This window comes from Schistocerca americana, chromosome 4 (genome assembly GCF_021461395.2).
Source record: "Schistocerca americana isolate TAMUIC-IGC-003095 chromosome 4, iqSchAmer2.1, whole genome shotgun sequence".
Classification (NCBI taxonomy): domain Eukaryota; kingdom Metazoa; phylum Arthropoda; class Insecta; order Orthoptera; family Acrididae; genus Schistocerca; species Schistocerca americana.
Window position 1 is genome coordinate 815834991 of NC_060122.1, and position 22811 is coordinate 815857801.

The 22811-nt window shown below is 44.6% G+C and overlaps 1 pseudogene; it reads left to right on the forward strand.

Annotated features, from left to right (window-relative positions):
* The first annotated feature begins 20461 nt into the window (after positions 1 to 20461).
* Positions 20462 to 20579, forward strand: LOC124614449 (annotated as a pseudogene).
* Positions 20580 to 22811: the final 2232 nt, after the last annotated feature.

Below are 22811 nucleotides of genomic sequence, written 5' to 3' on the forward strand. Positions count from 1 at the left end.
TGTCTTGCTTTGTTACGCCAATTATTGCTATTCTGATCAGATGAAGCGCTATCTGTCGGACATTTGAACTTTTGTGTTTTTTTTTTTTTTGTTCTAATAAAACCCCATGTCATTCCAAGCATGTGTGTCACTTTGTACCTCTCTTTCTACATTATTCCGTGATTTATTCAGTTTTCAAATTTATACTGACTTTTGATCACCCGGTACATCCACCAGTTTATATCCTTGAAAGTTTCCGCGCGACGCCGCAGTGTCGAAGGCCGACTGGTGGTCCTTGGAAAGCGGAAGCCGGCGGCCGGCGGGCCGTTGACACGGCGGAGTGCTGAGCGCGGCCTGCAGCAGCCGGCGCCCACGTCTCCGCATTCCTGCGGCACGCGCGAGGCGGCGGGGACGTCACCAGCCGCGTCTCAGGCGCTGACAACCGTCACAAGGCCGCGCACCGTCCGAAGCGACATGTCCGTGGATACTCTGCAAAACACACTCAAGTGCCTCGCAGAGGGTTCATCGAACCACCTTCACAATTCTCTGTTATTCCAATCTCATATAGCGCGCGGAAAGAATGAACACCTGTATCTTTCCGTACGAGCTCTGATTTGCCTTATTTTATATTTGTTATCGTTCCTCTCTATGTAGGTCGGCGTCAACAAAAATTTTCGCATTCGGAGGAGAAAGTTGGTGACTGGAATTTCTTGAGAAGATTCCGTCGCAACGAAAAACGCCTTTCTTTTGATTTCCAGCCTGTATCATTTCTGTGACACTCTCTCCCGTATTTCGCGATAGTACAAAACGTGCTGACCTTCTTTGAGTTTTTTCAGTGTACTCCGTCAGTCCTATCTGGTAAGGATCCCACACCGCGCAGCAGTATTCTAAAAGGAGACGGACAAGCGTAGTGTAGGCAGACTCCTAAGTAGATCTGTTACATTTTCTAAGTGTCCTGCCACTAAAACGTAATCTTTGGTTAGCCTCCCCCCACAACGTTACTGTGTGTTCCTTCCAATTTTAGTTGTTCGTAATTGTAATTCCTAGGTATTTCATTCAATTTACGGGGTTTAGATTACATTGATTTATCGTGTAACCGAAGATTAACGAGTTCCTTTTAGCACTCATTTGGATGACCTCACACCTTTCGTTATCTGGGGTCAACTACCACTTTTCGCACTATTCAGATATTTCTTCTAAATCGTTTTGCAGTTTGTTTTAATCTTCTGATGACTTTATTGGTCTATAAACGACAGCGTCATCTGCAAACAACAGAAGACGGCTGCTCAGATCGTTTATATTGGTAAGGAACAACAAAGGGCCTGTAACACTACCTTGGGGAACGCCAGAAATCACTTCTGTTTTAGTCGATGACTTTCCGTCAATTACTACGAACTGTGACAGGAAATCGCAAATCCAGTCACATAACTTACACGATATTCCATAAGCACGCAATTTCACTACGAGCCGCTTGTGTGGTACAGTGTCAAAAGCCTTCCGGAAATCCAGAAATACTGAATCGATCTGAAATCCCTTGTCAATAGCACTCAGCACTTGATGTGAATAAAGAGCTAGTTGTGTTTCACAGCAATGATGTTTTCTAAACCCATGTTGACTGTGTGTCAATAGACCGTCTTTATCCGGTGAGGTGCGGAACCATAAAAACCATTTGAAAATGGAAGGATTCAGAGTGATGCCTGTGAGTGAATTATCTGACGACGTGGAGCAGCGAGTTATAGTCTGCAGTACTTAGCTGGCACAATTCCCAAATGCCGTCTCTCGCTCAAGAGTGCAAAAATCTGTTGAATGTGCGATATATCGTAGTTCACAAAAGGGGAATGTGCTTTTCTAGTCAAAGGAAAATACCCATCACGTGCTTGGGTAAGAAAGGAACCCAACTTATTTTATGATATGGTCTAGAGTGTCATCATGATACCTCTTCGGAACATATCTTATTTAGAGATGTTGTAAACATGGTCATAACCACTGCTGAAGATAAAGGAAAAACATGTGCTGTTACAGCAGAATGGACATCGAACACACTTTGCTACTGAGGTGCGTGAGTTGCTTGATGAACAGTTTCGAGGCCGCTGGATTGGCCACGGTTAAGCAACATTTCCAGCCCACCACAGAGCTCGAGCCATTCCACGCCAGGCAGCTTGTCATGGGGAATACGCTCGGCTTGTGTGACTCGACGTCGATGCAAAACATGAATAACCGCGCAGACGTGTTGAGGAAGTCTTCCGCTGCGCGTAACATCTGAGATGGTCCGCACGGTTCAAAACAGGAGATGGAGATGCACAGATCTCTCCGTAAGGCGTGAAGGTGCAAATACAGATCACCTGTTTGGATGTGGGAGTACGGAGACTAACTGGCACAATGTAGTTTCCGCTTTGTGTTTCGTGGAGTGTACGGTCTGTCAATCACATCGTGGTGGATTGTCTTTATCAGGATCGGAAACTGACACAGCTGGACACTGAATTTGATGTGCAAGAGCATCTGATTGTTCTTCTTCATTTTCAGGTTCCTCTCAGCTTTTAAAATCTCTAATGACACAGTCCTCATCTTCGACTTCATAGGTTTTAGAATTAAGGCCTTCAGAATCTGAAATGAAGAGCATACGATGTATTTCGGTAATATTCTCTCCTTTTGTAAGGTCTACATCTACATCTACATACATACTTCGCAATCCACCATACGGTGCGTGGCGGATGGTACCTCGTACCGCAACTATCATCTTCTCTCCGTGTTCCACTCCCAAACAGAACGAGGGAAAAATGACTGCCTATAAGACTCTGTACGAGCCCTAATCTCTCTTATCTTATCTTTGTGGTCTTTCCGCGAAATATAAATTGGCAGCAGTAAAATTGTACTGCAATCAGCCTCAAATGCTGGTTCTCTAAATTTCCTCAGTAGCGATTCACGAAAAGAGCGCCTCCTTTCCTCTAGAGACTCCCACCCGAGTTCCTGAAGCATTTCCGTAACACTCGCGTGATGATCAAACCTACCAGTAACAAATCTAGCAGCCCGCCTCTGAATTGCTTCTATGTCCTCCCTCAATCCGACCTGATAGGGTTCCCATACGCTCGAACAGTACTCAAGAATAGGTCGTATTAGTGTTTTATAAGCGGTCTCCTTCACAGATGAACCACATCTTCCCAAAATTCTACCAATGAACCAAAGACGACAATCCGCCTTCCCCAGAACTGCCATTACATGCTTGTCCCACTTCAAATCGCTCTGGAATGTTACGCCCAAATGTTTAATCGACGTGACTGTGTCAAGCACTACACTACTAATGGAGTATTCAAACATTACGGGATTCTTTTTCCTATTCATCTGCATTAATTTGCATTTATCTATATTTAGAGTTAGCTGCCATTCTTTACACCAATCACAAATCCTGTCCAAGTCATCTTGTATCCTCCAACAGTCGCTCAACGACGACACCTTCCCGTACACCACAGCATCATCAGCAAACAGCCGCACATTGCTATCCACCCTATCCAAAAGACCATTTATGTAGATAGAAAACAACAGCGGACCTACCACACTTCCCTGGGGCACTCCAGATGATACCCTCACCGCCGATAAACACTCACCATCGAGGACAACGTACTGGGTTCTATAAAGTCTGTTTTCGAGATATCATTTTTTTCACCTATAAAAATTCAGTTTACTGATAATTTTCAATTATCCACTGCAATTTTTGAAAACAATAGGTAATTTAAGCTTCATAAGTAACATTTTTATAATTTCTTTGTTGAAAATCAGTATAAATATACTATACTTGACATTATACTTACAGATACAAAGAATGTTAGTCCCGAAATTTCTTAGACAGATTATGCTACACTGGGCTGCACATGCACCACGAAGGTTAAATAACATAAAATAGAAACACTGTTGACTCTTTGAAGGTAACAAGCACTGTTGACTCTTCGAAGGTAGCTCACGTACTGACTTGTTAAGGCATGAAACTACTGGAAAGCGCAGAACTGCAGTGCTACAGTGCATCTGTCGGCCATTACTACACTTTTTTGGAAGCGCTGGGGTAGAGGTGTGCCACCAAAACCATCGAACGTTTTCTCTCAGAGCTGACTGTGTCGAGGATTAGGCGGCAGCATCGGCAGTTTCCGTCCAGTTGCTCGCTCAGATCAGTATCACAAGAAAGAATGGAGTGATAATTTAACCGAAACGTACAATTGCAACCGAATGGGTAGACTGTTTTCCAACGACCGAATGAATCGGCTGCTACCATCACGAAGGTTTCACATACGGCAGTACTTCATTACGAGCGTTTTAGAGGAGCTGTGGGTGATTTTCACTTCTTCAGTATTTTCCCTGTCGATGTCATTGTGGCCTTTCAGCTCAAATCGCCTCGGATGAATATCCCTAGAAATTTGAGGGTTGTGATTAACATCAATGACTGATAGATGATAGTATAAACAAACAATATGGAACGTTTCCGCCAGTTCACACGCATTGCGCCACGTTTATTTATGTTGTAGATGAAGTGCTAGACTTCGTAACAAAGTTGATCCTCTATAGTTTCCCAGAATTCCTTAGTTTTGCAATTACTCGACTTACCTGAATGCCTGTGAGTCGTCTGCGAACTATTGGTTCAAATGGCTCTGAGCACTATGCGACTTAACTTCTGAGGCCATCAGTCCCCTAGAAATTAGAACTAATTAAACCTAACTAACCTAAGGACAGCACACACATCCATGCCCGAGGCAGGATTCGAACCTGCGACCGTAGCGGTCGCTCGGTTCCAGACTGTAGCGCCTAGAACCGCACGGACACTCCGGCCGGCTCTGCAAACTATCTCAGGGACCTTCTGGTGTTATCTACCAGGTCTTTTATACATGCAGTCAATAGTAACGATCTTATCACGCTTTATAACGGTAGACCGGACACTATTTTCGCTTATGAGGGTTTCTCCTGATTAAGAACAACATCCTTATTACTATTTGATAAGAAGTTTACATTCCAATCTCGCGCTTGTTCTGGTACTCCGCAAGCACGTATTTTGTTACTGGGTGCTACATCGGAACTGCACCGTACTCTTGCAGCGGATGAAGAAACACGGTGACAACTAGAGCGCCACGTCCACAACCTTCAGGGTGTAAAGAAGTGAGTTTTACGCGACTGGTGTTCGCTAAATCTGTTTGTCGGTTTCCTGCCGTAGTTCATAGCACGACCTTTTTTTCTTAGTTTCTCGATGAGGAGTGCGGCTATTGTTAGCGCTGCAATCGCATGGCTTGCCCATTAACTCAAGGTGAGATTTCCAGACGCGCTTTTAATGATGCTGTGTGTGTTGCAAGAGGACCATTTGCAAATAAAGTACCGCTACTTGTTTTTAACAGTTCTATTGTTTGCGAACCGGAGGCAGATAATCGCACGTCTCCCCCGTGGGAAGCAGCTCTGTGTCCTGTGACACGGCGAAGGCTATCAGCCAGCTTTGTGGGTCAGTAGTACTACGCCTGACAGCGCAGTAAGTGCGGGAGCCTATCAGCGCCGAGAACTCCCAACAGTCTCAATTTAGTACCTGCGTCTCATTCTACTGCGGGCAATTAAATGCTTAGGGCGTTATCCGAAGATCACGAGACTCTCTCTTTAATTAACACTTTAATTTTTGTTGTACAAAGCTTTTACTGACAGCGATTTTCTTGACATAGCCCAGCCTATTAACTCTGCTTCTCGTTATCAGAAGAGGTTGCAAAAAACAGATTATACTCCATTTTTCAGCAACAGACTGACACGAAGTTTCTGTATCAGCCAGTTTACAAAGAAATGCGTCGTATAAAGAAAACTGACAGAACCATTCAGCGCACAAAGTATTCGCCGTCGCTAACAGTAGTCGTGATATTGACCTTTTATTTGACGGAGGTCAGAATTAAATCACCAAAGCGACATTAATTTAGGATGTCCAGGTCTCTTTGCAAAACTTCTGTGGTAGATCTTCTCTGACGTCCTGTTCACACCACTAATTCCTCCGAAGAAAGGCCAGGAATTAATTTAAATGCGACGAGAACTTTGAAAGTAATCAATATCGATATGTATGTAATTCTGCATGATTCCTTGGCATATATCGAGTAAAACAGTCTTTTTTTCACCTACTATACATATAATATGCTTCGGATGCAATCCCTTTGAGGAATTTCAAACTATCCTGATCAAGATTTTTTTCTCTGTGGACACTGTGAAACAGGTAGATACTGTGAGTCGCTTTGGATTCAATTCGCTGTAAATTCAGATTTAGTGAGTGTATTGCGGGCCAATAAAACTTACGTTGATGACTCTCTTAAAACAACGAAAATATCTGATCCCAGTTAGTTGCAGTAATCAGTTTCGGTGGTCAGCTATCACGATGAATCGGTGAAAATCGGAATAAGTTCCCTGATGCGTGGTTAACCTCGCCTGACCTTTCCGAAAACTTTCCAAACAAATGTATCGAAAGAGGTAATGTAGTGATTTAAGCCACGAGATCCGCTTTGTGGAAGAGCGGGGTTCAAATCCTCGCTTGGCAACCTGGGTCTTTAGATTTATCTATGTTTGCCTAAATCGCATAGGGCAACTGTCGCGAGGGAACCTTCCCATTCCAGCCCCGTCAGATTCGAACTTTGGCTTGATCTCTGTTAAGATCATCATAGACGTCGCCTTAATTATTTTCCTGCTTTCTGAGTAATGGAGGGAATGGGAATCCGGCAGTGTGATGTAACAGAGTTCGGCGCCTACGGCGATTTAGCCAGTCAGGCGGAATAATAGTGTGACAGTTGCCCCATGGTTTGAAGTTTCTCGCCTCATATAAACCAGCTTCAGACTATACAGTTCATGCGTGCGTGTTGCTGCTACATAATCGAAATTGAATATCGTAAAGGCTCCAAATAAACTCTATGAGAAAAATAAATTAAAGTGGAGTGGCGAAAGAGGAGTTCTTCATCACACTCCTAAAAGGAATTTTGCAGAGCGGTTACCAGGAAACAAAAACGAAGTAAGACATGTAAAGAGTGTATTGGTTGCTTTGCAGCTGTGCTTTACAAAAGAAATTTAGATTTGATTACAGAGTGCACTGACAAAGAAATAGAAGCTCAGAGATTTAAATACAAAAAAAACAAGCATGATAAAAATTACCGTAATGCAGCACTTACAGACAATAATGCATCGAAAACACTGATTATACTGAAATCCAAGCTGATCTACTGTGTTGGAGTGATGAAAATAGCAGGTGTCTTTACAAAAAAGCTTTTTGACGCAAAAATTGGAATAGGAATATTTCGGGCAATCTTGCCTGAAGCGGTTTCAGTTTCTTAGTAAGTTGTCTCCGATTTTATGACCAAGACACTCGAGTGCAGAGAAGACTGAGTGACAAAATGGTTCAAATGGCTCTCAGCACTATGGGACTTAACATCAGAGGTCATCAGTCCCCTAGAACTACTTAAACCTAATTAACAGATCCATGCTTGAGGCAGGATTCGAACCTGAGTCCGTAGCGGTCGCGTGGTTCCAGACTGTAGCACCTAGAACCGCTCGGCCACTCCGGCCGGCTATCTGTTAAGTGTAAGTTACACTATATATATATATATATATATATATATATATATATATATATATATATATATATATATATATATATATATATATATATATATATATATATACTGCCGTCCATAGCTGACCAAATTCATGTGCAGGGTGAGTCACCTAACGTTACCGCTGGATATATTTCGTAAACCACATCAAATACTGACGAACCGATTCCACAGACCAAACGTGAGGAGAGGGGCTAGTGTAATTGGTTAATACAAACCATAAAAAAATGGACGGAAGTATGTTTTTTAACACAAACATACGTTTTTTTAAATGGAACCTCGTTAGTTTTGTTAGCGCATCTGAACATATAAACAAATACGTAATCAGTGCCATTTGTTGCATTGTAAAATGTTGATTACATCCGAAGATATTGTAACCTAAAGTTGACGCTTGAGTACCACTCCTCCGCTGTTCGATCGTGTGTATCGGAGAGTACCGAATTACGTAGGGATGCAAAGGGAACGGTGATGGACCTTAGGTACAGAAGAGACTGGAACAGCACATTACGTCCACATGCTAACACCATTTTATTGGTCTTTTTCACTGACGCACATGTACATTACCATGAGGGGTGAGGTACACGTACACACGTGGTTTCCGATTTCAATTACGGAGTGGAATAGAGTGTGTCCCGACATGTCAGGCCAATAGATGTTCAATGTGGTGGCCATCATTTGCTGCATACAATTGCAATCTCTGGCGTAATGAATGTCGTACACGCCGCAGTACATCTAGTGTAATGTCGCCGCAGGCTGCCACAATACGTTATTTCATATCCTCTGGGGTTGTAGGCACATCACGGTACACATTCTCCTTTAACGTACCCCACAGAAAGAAGTCCAGAGGTGTAAGATCAGGAGAAGAGGCTGGCCAATTTATGCGTCCTCCACGTCATGGTAATGTACATGTGCGTCAGTGAAAAATACCAATAAAAAGGTGTTAGCATGTGGACGTAAAGTGCTGTTCCAGTCTCTTCTGTATCTAAGGTCCATCACCGTTCCCTTTAGATCCCTACGTAATTCGGTGCTCTCCGATACACACGATGGAACAGCAGAGGAGTGGTACTCAAGCGTCAACTTAAGGTTACAATATCTTCGGATGTAATTAACATTTTACAATGCAACAAACGGCACTGATTACGTATTTGTTTATATGTTCAAATGTGCTAACAAAACTAACGTGGTTCCATTTAAAAAAACGTAGGTTTGTGTTAAAAAACGTACTTCGTGCATTTTTGTATGGTTTGTATTAAAGAATTACACTAGCCCCTCTCCTCACGTTCGGTCTGTGGAATCGGTTCGTCAGTATTTGATTTGATGTGGTTTACGAAATATATCCAGCGGTAACGTTAGGTGACTCACCATATATATATATATATATATATATATATATATATATATAAAAAGCAGGTGTTGACAGATGTGAAAATTACCGAACTATCAGTTTAATAAGTCACAGCTGCAAAATACTAACGCGAATTCTTTACAGACGAATGGAAAAACTGGTAGAAGCGGACCTCGGGGAAGATCAGTTTGGATTCCGTAGAAATGTTGGAACACGTGAGGCAATACTAACCTTACGACTTATCTTAGAAGAAAGATTAAGAAAAGGCAAACCTACGTTTCTAGCATTTGTAGACTTAGAGAAAGCTCTTGACAACGTTAACTGGAATACTCTCTTTCAAATTCTGAAGGTGGTAGGGGTAAAATACAGGGAGCGAAAGGCTATTTACTATTTGTACAGAAACCAGATGTCAGTTATAAGAGTCGAGGGGCACGAGAGGGAAGCAGTGGTTGGGAAAGGAGTGAGACAGGGTTGTAGCCTCTCCCCGATGTTATTCAATCTGTATATTGAGCAAGCAGTAAAGGAAACAAAAGAAAAATTCGGAGTAGGTATTAAAATTCATGGAGAAGAAGTAAAAACTTTGAGGTTCGCCGATGACATTGTAATTCTGTCAGAGACAGCAAAGGACTTGGAAGAGCAGTTGAACGGAATGGACAGTGTCTTGAAAGGAGGATATAAGATGAACATCAACAAAAGCAAAACGAGGATAATGGAATGTAGTCAAATTAAATCGGGTGATGCTGAGGGGATTAGAGTAGGAAATGAGACACTTAAAGTAGTAAAGGAGTTTTGCTATTTAGGGAGTAAAATAACTGATGATGGTCGAAGTAGAGAGGATATAAAATATAGACTGGCAATGGCAAGGAAATCGTTTCTGAAGAAGAGAAATTTGTTAACATCAAGTATAGATTTAAGTGTCAGGAAGTCGTTTCTGAAAGTATTTGTATGGAGTGTAGCCATGTATGGAAGTGAAACATGGACGATAACCAGTTTGGACAAGAAGAGAATAGAAGCTTTCGAAATGTGGTGCTACAGAAGAATGCTGAAGATAAGGTGGGTAGATCACGTAACTAATGAGGAGGTATTGAATAGGTTCGGGGAGAAGAGAAGTTTGTGGCACAACTTGACTAGAAGAAGGGATCGATTGGTAGGACATGTTTTGAGGCATCAAGGGATCACAAATTTAGCATTGGAGGACAGCGGAGGGTAAAAATCATAGAGGGAGACCAAGAGATGAATACACTACGCAGATTCAGAAGGACGTAGTTTGCAGTAGGTACTGGGAGATGAAGAAGCTTGCACAGGATAGAGTAGCATGGAGAGCTGCATCAAACCAGTCTCAGGACTGAAGACCACAACAACATATATATATATATATATATATATATATATATATATATATATATTGTCATGTTGGTGTTTGAGACGACGAGAGAAGGGAGAGCGAGAGACCCGTTGCTGGCACATAGCCTACCACCCTGCAAGAGCGTCCCCGTCCGACGGAAGACGTGCGATTTTGCGGGGCGCTCACCTGCGCCGTCAGCAGCGCCCGTACAAGTCCCAATTTCTACGCAGCCCATGCGATGGGCAGACCACCATCATTAGTGTCGCATGGCCGCATTATCTCCCGAGACGCTGCGGAGAGATTTAGAATTCAATTCAGAAGAGCACAAAGATCAGTGATCAAAGACTTCACGCCACCACCCTTCCTGTCGGCTCTACCTTAAAGACAAAAGGAACTTTGTCGACAGTGCGCGGCATACCCGACGGTCACCCATCCGAGTGCTGGCCACGCCCAATGTTGCTTAAGCTCGGTGATCTCACGGGAGTCTGGTATCCACCTCGGCACAGTCGGTGACCTATCCCACGGTGTAAAGTTACGACTGCGAATTTGCTCTCCAGAACATGCAACTGCGAATTTGCTGTCGACTTTGGGTGAGGTCAAGGTCGTTCGCTACCGTACTTGTATTAGCAGAGCAGATTTCCAGGCAGCAGGAAGGCCAGCTGGACCTGTTAGAAACGCCGTCCAGCCGCTGTGAGATGTGCGCCAGTCGGGCCTAATTAGCTGCGAGAGCACGTGCCGGCCTGAAGCCTCCAATCACGGCCGCTTCCGGCTGTCCCGGCGAGTTTTCACCTCTGCAGCTCTGCAGACACACCGCGGCACAACACACGGCGACCTCGTTGCCTGCTTACGGGCGCCTCTTCACGTTGCCGACACCATCCGCTTATGCGCCACCGGTCGGCCGCATGCTATTCGCATTCAGTACGAAATTACACTGCTCGCCATTACAACTGCAGCAGCACGGAGGCTGCATGCGAAAGACACGACAAAGGGCACGAACTAACTGTACTTCGTGCTTGGGAAAGATAATGATTAGCACTTCACTACAGCCGACGAACTAGGGAGGAGTGTCGCAATTTACATCCTGCAGACAAGGAAGGATTAAGCGGCGGGATCCTGATTCAGGAATCGAATTTGAAAGTTGTTTGTTTGTGAGGAGACCGCGTTATGAAAAAGCGATGTTTAGCAACAGGTTTCGGAATTCAGCTGCAGCAGGGTCGCGGTAACGTGCCCTCTTCTGGCATGGAATCCGTCTCGTGGATCGACGACGAGGGTCAGCCTGAATGTGGTTTTTACGCAGTTCCCCTAAATCCTTCCATTCATCTCATCTCCTCTCAATACAAATTGCGACACTCATCATAATTCCTGTCCTCCTTGGTAAAGTCAACTCCACTCGCGAAACATCTGCAGTTGCTCTTGATTTCAAATGAATGCATTATCTTCAGTAAATTTTCTCTCCTTTTCCTTGTGCTTTACAGTTGTTTCTGGCTCTTTTACGACTTTACCTTTCTCGTCAGACGTCAAAAAAAAAAAAAAAAAAAAAAAAAAAAAAAAAAAAAAAAAATGGCTCTGAGCACTATGGGACTCAACTGCTGTGATCATCAGTCCCCTAGAACTTAGAACTACTTAAACCTAACTAACCTAAGGACATCACACACATCCATGCCCGAGGCAGGATTCGAACCTGCGACCGTAGCAGTCGCACGGTTCCGGACTGCGCGCCTAGAACCGCGAGACCACCGCGGCCGACGTCATACGTCAATCTAGCGCTTCCCTATCAGCATCGGCATATGGTTGTCCTTAAGAAGCCCCTTTAACACTCTCGACTTTCTTGTCTCAATCGACTATTCGTCGCAAGTGAGTCTGTTGCAACGCTGCAGGTGTTTTATTCCTGTACTGAGACTCGCCTGGCGCAAGTAGCCGTTGTCGTTTACACGTCAGCGCCACAACTGCTAGTGTTGTGAAAACTGGCTGCTGTGCTGTTTGGCAAATGAACGCTTTAAGTCAGATTATGAAGTAGCTCCCTTTCTAGGAAAAACTCTAAATATAGTAACAGAATGTAGAAACGAACAATGATAAAAAAATATTACTAATGACTAAAGCAAAACAGCCGGCCAGAGTGGCCGAGCGGTTCTAGGCGCTAGTCTGGAACCGCGCGACCGCTACGGTCGCAGGTTCGAATCCTCACATGGGCATGGATGTGTGTGATGTCCTTAGGTTAGTTAGGTTAAAGTAGTTCTCAGGTCTAGGGGACTGATGAACTTAGAAGTTGAGTCCCATAGTGCTCAGACACATTTGAACCATTTTTGAACTAAAGCAAAACCCCTACTGGATGTTCTTGACAAACGTCACAAGGCAAATTCTCCACACTTTTGACAACTGAAAGAATAGGAAATGTTTGGAAGAACTATTTCAATACAACTACATATACTTGCTGGCGAAAAATATGTCCTTACAAAAACATGAAACAATATATACAAAGCAGGAAATAGCACCTTTTTCATTTTATCCTTTGTATACTGCTATTGTAAGTGCCGTATAACATCCAAAATTATTTTTCTCGTTAAGTAAATACGATTTCTCCATTGTTGAAATAATTTACTACAAAAAAGTTTTGTCTGTTTATGTCCGCAGCTCGTCGTCGTGCGGTAGCGTTCTCGCTTCCCATGCCCGGGTTCCCGGGTTCGATTCCCGGCGGGGTCAGGGATTTTCTCTGCCTCGTGATGACTGGGTGTTGTGTGATGTCCTTAGGTTAGTTAGGTTCAAGTAGTTGTAAGTTCTAGGGGACTGATGACCATAGATGTTAAGTCCCATAGTGCTCAGAGCCATTTTGAACCATTTTTGTGATTATGGCCGCGCGATGGGAATTAAGAAACTTCGAACGCGGAATGTTCTTGTTTACGCGTAGCCTAGACTTTTTCTTTGCGCAGGTAGGTATTGTGCAATGCAAATATCTTTTTGCTGTTAGATATTTCTCCTATCTTGTGGGAGAATAGTAGTAGGAAACATACCAAGCCCTCGTGCAACTTCACAATGTGTCACAAAGAAAATAACAAAATAATGACGAAAGAGACACAAAATCCACTACTATAACAGGAGTAAGGCCGACAAGAATGGTTTAACTTCCTATATAAGCAGATGAAGCGTAATCGCAATTTGTAGTATACTCAAGATTTCACAACTCCACGCTCCAAAAATGGTTCAAATGGCTCTGAGCAGTATGGGACTTAACTTCTGAGGTCATCAGTCCCCTAGAACTTAGAACTACTTAAACCTAACTAACCTAAGGACATCACACACATCCATGCCCGAGGCAGGATTCGAACGTGCGACCGTAGCGGTCGCGCGGTTCCAGACTGTAGCGCCTAGAACCGCTCGGCCACTCCGGCCGGCCAACTCCACGCTCCGCACAGTCATTTTATCACTGAAGCCACGGATCCACTAGTGGCGTGGGTGGCGGCTGATTTAGCAAGCACGTGGAGGGCAACCAGGAGTAGTCGACTCTGACCAGAGAGTCGCTCGTGTAGAACGGACTTTAGTGTGTCATTCTGAGGTAACATAAGTTGATTGCCGGTGCGGTGGCTGACGGGGGGGGACTTGGGAGCGACTGTAAAGACATTTCCCATTTACCATCAGCCACCGCGCTGAGGACCAATTGAGTGAGCGCCTGCTGTAGTGCGTTCATTTACCAACGGCAAACCGTAAAAGGAACGATACCCTTCAGAAATTTTTCAAATTTCATAAATGGAAACGTTGTTCGTAGAAAGTAAAATTGAAGGAGTTCCACGACTGAGGAAAGCGAGAATTTATTGCACAAGATTGGTGGCAAAAGTAAGAAAGTACCACCCACAGTCTAACGTTAAAAAATACTACCAACTGCCTGATTTTCTGAAAGCAAATAACGAATTTACCAACACTAATGAATTTCTTCGCTTGAAATAATGGCCACAGTTTAAGATGAAAACCTTTCAAGCTTTACCGAAGCTCTTGTGTGTACCACACCTGACCAAGCAAAACGGTTCGGGTTAACGTGTGTAGGCACACCCGACAGAATGGTTCCATTCGTTATGAATAGCATTCTACTTGTCCTTTACATATGATTATGTTCTGGCTATGTTCAAGAGCTGCATGAGACCAGCCTTAGAGTCCTCTGAATGAATCAGCAATGTTGTAGTGAAATGTTAACCCTAATACACTCCTGGAAATGGAAAAAAGAACACATTGATACCGGTGTGTCAGACCCACCATACTTGCTCCGGACACTGCGAGAGGGCTGTACAAGCAATGATCACACGCACGGCACAGCGGACACACCAGGAACCGCGGTGTTGGCCGTCGAATGGCGCTAGCTGCGCAGCATTTGTGCACCGCCGCCGTCAGTGTCAGCCAGTTTGCCGTGGCATACGGAGCTCCATCGCAGTCTTTAACACTGGTAGCATGCCGCGACAGCGTGGACGTGAACCGTATGTGCAGTTGACGGACTTTGAGCGAGGGCGTATAGTGGGCATGCGGGAGGCCGGGTGGACGTACCGCCGAATTGCTCAACACGTGGGGCGTGAGGTCTCCACAGTACATCGATGTTGTCGCCAGTGGTCGGCGGAAGGTGCACGTGCCCGTCGACCTGGGACCGGACCGCAGCGACGCACGGATGCACGCCAAGACCGTAGGATCCTACGCAGTGCCGTAGGGGACCGCACCGCCACTTCCCAGCAAATTAGGGACACTGTTGCTCCTGGGGTATCGGCGAGGACCATTCGCAACCGTCTCCATGAAGCTGGGCTACGGTCCCGCACACCGTTAGGCCGTCTTCCGCTCACGCCCCAACATCGTGCAGCCCGCCTCCAGTGGTGTCGCGACAGGCGTGAATGGAGGGACGAATGGAGACGTGTCGTCTTCAGCGATGAGAGTCGCTTCTGCCTTGGTGCCAATGATGGTCGTATGCGTGTTTGGCGCCGTGCAGGTGAGCGCCACAATCAGGAATGCATACGACCGAGGCACACAGGGCCAACACCCGGCATCATGGTGTGGGGAGCGATCTCCTACACTGGCCGTGCACCACTGGTGATCGTCGAGGGGACACTGAATAGTGCACGGTACATCCAAACAGTCATCGAACCCATCGTTCTACCATTGCTAGACCGGCAAGGGAACTTGCTGTTCCAACAGGACAATGCACGTCCGCATGTATCCCGTGCCACCCAACGTGCTCTAGAAGGTGTAAGTCAACTACCCTGGCCAGCAAGATCTCCGGATCTGTCCCCCATTGAGCATGTTTGGGACTGGATGAAGCGTCGTCTCACGCGGTCTGCACGTCCAGCACGAACGCTGGTCCAACTGAGGCGCCAGGTGGAAATGGCATGGCAAGCCGTTCCACAGGACTACATCCAGCATCTCTACGATCGTCTCCATGGGAGAATAGCAGCCTGCATTGCTGCGAAAGGTGGATATACACTGTACTAGTGCCGACATTGTGCATGCTCTGTTGCCTGTGTCTATGTGCCTGTGGTTCTGTCAGTGTGATCATGTGATGTATCTGACCCCAGGAATGTGTCAATAAAGTTTCCCCTTCTTGGGACAATGAATTCACGGTGTTCTTATTTCAATTTCCAGGAGTATACATTTTGTGCCTTCTGTTGGTGTTTTAATTCTACTGATTTCAGAACATTTCTTGGCTTTCACGGACTGGAAACACGAACGTTAAACCCTTCATACAAGCTACACTTTAACAATGATGTATAGCTGTAAAATATTACGTTCACTACGTCCGAATCGGCCAAGTTATACAATGCCATTAGTAGCTGCGTGAAAGTGTACAAATTTCATTTTATAACCATCATAAATATCTCGTCTGTGAGTCGTATACTCATCAGAACACAAGATATTAACTGCGTCTTTCTGTGAGCTTAAGTGCCGTAAAGGCATTCTGGAGATGACTTGAATAACGCGCAACACATATGCTTCAGCTGTTGCATATGCGATACATGAATAGACAAGCAGGCTATTTATTATACGGTCTCTCGGGTTTTCTCGACGTGATTGATTAACGGAGTGCTTTCACACGTTCGTCTTCTTCAGGTTCTGCGTACAGCGCGTATGTACTCGCTGACTTCGTGTACTCTGACCAGACTATGAGGTATTGTTGGTGTCGCGACCCCCTGCGCTCGCTACGCTCTTTGATGCTCATTTGTTGGTCATTTGTTTTTCGGAATACGTAGTGGTAATCCGTGAAACGCACATGTTGGAAAACCTAACAATCCGGGACGGATGTTCCAGTTACTTAAGCATAGCTTGGGATCGGGACTTCAATTTAATTCGTCGGCCTGAAAAAGCTGGGACAATGTGCGTTTTACGAAATAATAGTACTAGTTAAGAACGACAAATGAGTAGCAAATGAACATGAAAGGGTGTGGCGGTAGCCGGGAGTCGAACTCTTCTATAAATAGCGGCGCAACACCGACAATAGTTTGGTCTGACAGCAGCCCAGGCGGTGAGCACGCGTAACAACAGAACTCACAGCACCTGAAGAAGGCGACCGGTTTGGTCGTCAAAATATTGTGCGCAAAAACGACATCAACAACATGGCTGTAAACACACACACACACACACACACACACACACACACACACACACACACACACCCTTCAATGAATAATACTATTCATCCTCCCAAGGTTTTTGGGGTGTTTGCCTTCGTTGCTAATCAAAAACTGGTACTGGAAACCCTCTTCCAACTCTGCCCAAAAGTGGCTTCTATGGCAAAGTACCGGCAGCTCGTCTGGAAGGCCCCTCTATTTATAGTGAGAGGTTACTCGACAGACCGCTCAACCGGGAGAATGTAAAAAAAAAGGTTATGACCCGTATTTACATCATTTAGGTTGTTATGGCTGGTTCAAATGGCTCTGAGCACTATGGGACTTAACATCTGTGGTCATCAGTCCCCTAAAACTTAAAACTACTTAAACCTAACTAACCTAAGGACACCACACACATCCATGCCCGAGGCAGGATTCGAACCTGCGACCGTAGCAGTCGCGCGGTTCCGGACTGAGCGCCTGAACCGCTAGACCACCGCGGCCGGCAGGTTGTTATGCTTTGCATATTTCGTAACATAATGAATCGCAGTAGCATACTAACCTAGATACATAGACGAGTTCATTTATCTCTAAGGACGGGAAAATGTTATCACCAGTAGCCGTAGCCGCAAGTTATTTTGACGTACGCATAAAAACGTTGAGCTGACTTCCAAGTGCATTGTACGAGGTGCATTCAAGTTCTAAGGCCTCCTATTTTTTTTCTCCGGACTGGAAAGAGATAGAAACATGCGCATTGTTTTAAAATGAGGCCGCGTTCATTGTCAATGCGTCCCAGAGATGGCAGCACCATACAGCAGATGGAATTTTATCGCCAGCGGCGAGAATGAGAACTGTTTTAAACACTTAAAATGGCGACGTTTTCCTTACTTGAACAGCGTGCAATCATTCGTTTTCTGAATTTGCGTGGTGTGAAACCAACTGAAATTCATCGACAGTTGAAGGAGACATGTGGTGATGGAGTTATGGATGTGTCGAAAGTGCGTTCGTGGGTGCGACAGTTTAATGAAGGCAGAACATCGTGTGACAACAAACCAAAACAACCACAGGCTCGCACAAGCCGGTCTGACGACATGACCGAGAAAGTGGAGAGAATTGTTTTGGGGGATCGCCGAATGACTGTTGAACAGATCGCCTCCAGAGTTGGCATTTCTGTGGGTTCTGTGCACACAATTCTGCACGATGACCTGAAAATGCGAAAAGTGTCATCCAGGTGGGTGCCACGAATGCTGACGGACGACCACATGGCTGCCCGTGTGGCATATTGCCAAGCAATGTTGACGCGCAATGACAGCACGAATGGGACTTTCTTTTCGTCGGTTGTGACAATGGATGAGACGTGGATGCCATTTTTCAATCCAGAAACAAAGCGTCAGTCAGCTCAATGGAAGCACACAGATTCACCGCCACCAAAAAAATTTCGGGTAACCGCCAGTGCTGAAAAAATGATGGTGTCCATGTTCTGGGACAGCGAGGGCGTAATCCTTACCCATTGCGTTCCAAAGGGCACTACGGTAACAGGGGCATCCTACGAAAATGTTCTGAAGAACAAATTCCTTCCTGCACTGCAACAAAAACGTCCGGGAAGGGCTGCGCGTGTGCTGTTTCACCACGACAACGCACCCGCACATCGAGCTAACGTTACGCAACAGTTTCTTCGTGATAACAACTTTGAAGTGATTCCGCATGCTCCCTACTCACCTGACCTGGCTCCTAGTGACTTTTGGCTTTTTCCAACAATGAAAAACACTCTCCGTGGCCGCACATTCACCAGCCCTGCTGCTATTGCCTCAGCGATTTTCCAGTGGTCAAAACAGACTCCTAAAGAAGCCTTCGCCGCTGCCATGGAATCATGGCGTCAGCGTTGTGAAAAATGTGTACGTCTGCAGGGCGATTACGTCGAGAAGTAACGCCAGTTTCATCGATTTCGGGTGAGTAGTTAATTAGAAAAAAAATCGGAGGCCTTAGAACTTGAATGCACCTCCTATGAACAATTGTAACGGTTTTCCCAAGCACTAATCAGAACAGTGCCAGTTCAGGGGGAAACAAGAACACTGTGTCTAATAAATTTTTTATACAGTTAATTCTGTAACTATAATGTAAGTGTGGCGTAATTTCTGTCATATGTACCTTCTGTTATTTTATTAATTTGATCTTATAATTAAACTCCAAATAATTAATTCAGACTAATTAAAAAGAATACTGTAATTACGATGCAGTAAAAAGCTGGTCCCTGTCAGGGAAGTTTGCTATTGTATACAGTCAAAGAATGTTTGAAGAAAGGAGTTATGTCGCTTGGCGCGTAAGCACGAAGTCGGGCACAAATAGTCGGCCGTGAGAGTTGCTAGCGACAAGTGGTCAAGTGCAGACGCGGTGCGCGGAAATGTAACGAATAAACTGTAAGAGTTTTTAATATATGGGCAGGTGTATTCTGTGGCCCCCTGTTGCAAATGGGCCCAGTAAATCGTCATCAAGAGTAGTTAATATTCAAGCAGACAACTGTGGGCTCAAAATTCTTATGTGGATAGTAAAAGAGGCTGTTGCCATTCATTGTCGACGAATGATGACGTACACCGATCCCGGCAGCAACTCATCAAAGTAAGATCGAACCAATTTCATTTGTAGACTGTACAAGACTAGCCAGCGTACTAGTTTTTTCTTAATTGGATAACAGTGTTTCGTGCAGCAACTGTTATAGTGGAAATGAACTTAAGCTCAATCATTTACCTAACAGGGTGTTGTCCTATCACCATTAACTACTCTCAGAATACCACCAGTGAAAGAATAGTAAAACATTGAAAATAATGAGCTTATTTAATTTCGGTAACTAAGATAAAAAAAAGTGCAATTTATAAAACTGAGTGCTAAGCAAAACTGTCATTTAACAGCAGTAAGCTTTATTTCTTGGAAAAACAACTCGTTAAATAGTAATAACTACTAGTATAAGAGTAAAGCAAATATTACCTCTGACTAATACATCTCATGCTGTTTGTGTGCATCGCAAACTGTGCTCACATGCAAATTAAATTAACAGTGTAGTGTAAAATTACTTTACCTCCACGAAAAGAACATTACTAACTTTTCACAAATAACTTACTTTAATAGAAAACAAGTATTTATGAACTGAATTTCCAAAATCACTAACAGTTTGGATTACAGTGAGTAATGCAAAGCTATTCATTAAACGAACTGTTTTGCCAACAATTAACTTTTCCTTGCACATGTTCAGCACAGATTATTTTGCTGGTTTTATGATCAAGTCATCGTATTAACTGTGTGTTTTTACAATCGAGCTCGGGTCAGTGCTTTTGCTTCAGTTCTCGCAAGGTTACAATTCAATGATTAGTTGGTAATTGCAAGTTATAAACAATTCATAATTATACCGTAATGTTTGCTGACATAGTGATGTGGCGACCGTTCTTAAGCAATTTGCAAACTAAAATTATAACGGATGCAGTCTATTTACTCCGGGTTTCACTAATGTCATTTTTACGTTTTTTGTCAAAATTTCCTTCTGTCGTTAACCTGCAAAAATAATCGCGCGATAACGATTCGGTTGTAACTGCATCTGCTATTATTCGGATATTTATTATTCTTCTGAATAGAAGATGGCAACGGCTATGCCGCAGTGGATACACCGGTTCCCGTGAGATCACCGAAGTTAAGTGCTGTCGGGCGTGGTCGGCACTTGTATGGGTGGCCATCCGGGCCGCCTTGCGCTGTTGCCATTTTTCGGGGTGCACTCAGCCTCGCGATGCCAACTGAGGAGCTACTCGACCGAATGAATGGTAGCGGCTTCGGTCAAGAATACCATCATAACGACCAGGAGAGCGGTGTGCTGACCCCACGCCCCTCCTATCCGCATCCTCCACTGAGGATGACACGGCGGTCGGATCGCCCCGGTAGGCTACTCGTGGCCTGAAGACGGAGTGCTTTGAAAAGACGCCTTTCCCAAACAACAGGGAATATTAGTTGCATGTGTCACTTACAAAATTCTTAATTAACCGGAGGCGAAGGTCCGTTACATGGGGAAACACTGGGATACCTGTAATTAGTTTCCATAGCATAAAGTTGGTACAGGAAACTGACAACATTGCTAAGGAAGGTCAGTCATACGTATTCAGCACGCGGGCAGAACAGCGCCAAATAATAGGCGGCCGTCTTGGCTACGTTTTGCCAGGCACTTCCCAGAACCCCCTGTGGCGAACAGCTGCAAGCGACGAGGCGAGCACATCTGTTGCGGCGGCGTTGCATCGCCCAGACCTGCGGGCGTCGCCTGCCCTTCCCGCGCGCACAACTCTAGCTGCCAAACAAACACCTGTCGCTAAGGCCGGCATTACACTATCAAATTTCTTTCTCCAATATCTTTGTCAAAGAAATTTGATGGTGTAATAGTGAACTTTGTCAAATGCCGTCAAATATTTGATCAAATCTAGGGCCTCGCTGTAGATTTGATCAAAGAAGTCGCATGTCTTCTGTTCACTGCAATGTGACATCTTACCACATAGAGCGCTAGCATCGCTGCAGCGTTCTGTCGACCTAACCTAACCTAACTCTCCCCTGTAGCAAGGAATCGAACTTGATGGTGTAATAGTGAACTTTGTCAAATGCCGTCAAATATTTGATCAAATCTAGGGCCTCGCTGTAGATTTGATCAAAGAAGTCGCTTGTCTTCTGTTCACTGCAATGTGACATCTTACCACATAGAGCGCTAGCATCGCTGCAGCGTTCTGTCGTCTGTAGTGTTTTTATAAACATTGCCGGTAAATACAATCGGTGTGTGCCGACAACTACAAAATTAATAGAGATGTATGGAGCTGATGAGGCGCTTTACAACGTGAGGCACCGTGAATACAAAATTAGATTAAGAAGATTGGAGACATGACCTGACCTGACCTAACCTAACCTAACCCTCTCCTGTAGCAAGGAATCGAAGTGTTACAGTGAGCCTGTCTTCTGCAGATATAGCAGTTCCTTAGTGAGTATTGTGCTTTGTGATATGAGGATACACTTCACTGAGCACATACAGAAATGTATGCTCATCCATTCTTAAGTAATTGATGTACGACTTGACGTCCTACACTATAAGCTCACGTAATAAGTTTTGTTGAATGCTTTTATGTTGTCGCCGTAAAACCCACGGCTTCACCCAGGTACGTTTCCTTTTCTTCCCCCGCTTCTCTTCCACATGTGCACACAGTGCAATTGTGGTACATGCAACTGCTTCAGTTAATAACAAGTTGTTGTTGTCAGCCATCTTGAACTTTGACGAAAAATATGATGACAGTGTAATACTCCTTTTTGGCGCCACATCAAAGATCTTTGTCAAATATATTTGACGAATATTTGATCACGTCTTTGATCAAATCTTTGACAAAGAAATTTGATAGTGTAATACCGGCCTAAGCGCCGCTCACCCACACCGGTGTCCCCTGAGGAAGCGCTTCCAGCCGGTAGCCAACAGCCACACCGCTGCCAAGCTTAGGGGGAGTGTTTCCTCTGTTATCTCCATACGAGATGCAAATGGCTCGTGCTCATGGCTTATTATCATAAGCTTAGCGGACATAACGTTACGTCAGTAAAAGAGCACACTGGCCGCTTTGGAACTCTGTCGGCGGTGGAGCTCTGGTACCATGCAATAGTCAGCTGAGTGGAATCAGCACAGTAACATGGGACGGCGTGTGGAGATCTGACAGAATGACGGAAAGGAGCCAACGTACGAGGGTCACTCCAAAAGAAATGCACACTATTTTTGTAAAAATACAATTTCCATTCTGCATGTGTGAAAGTTTTACAGTGTGTAGATACATTCTTCCCGCTTGTTTTCAAACTTAGTTCGACCTGTTCCCGTGAGTGGCGCCGTCACAGCATGTCTTCAAGATGGCTGCTGCACTTGACGTTCGTCAGAGACAACGTGCTGTAATAGAATTCCTGTGCTGTGAAAATGAGACAGTGGGAAA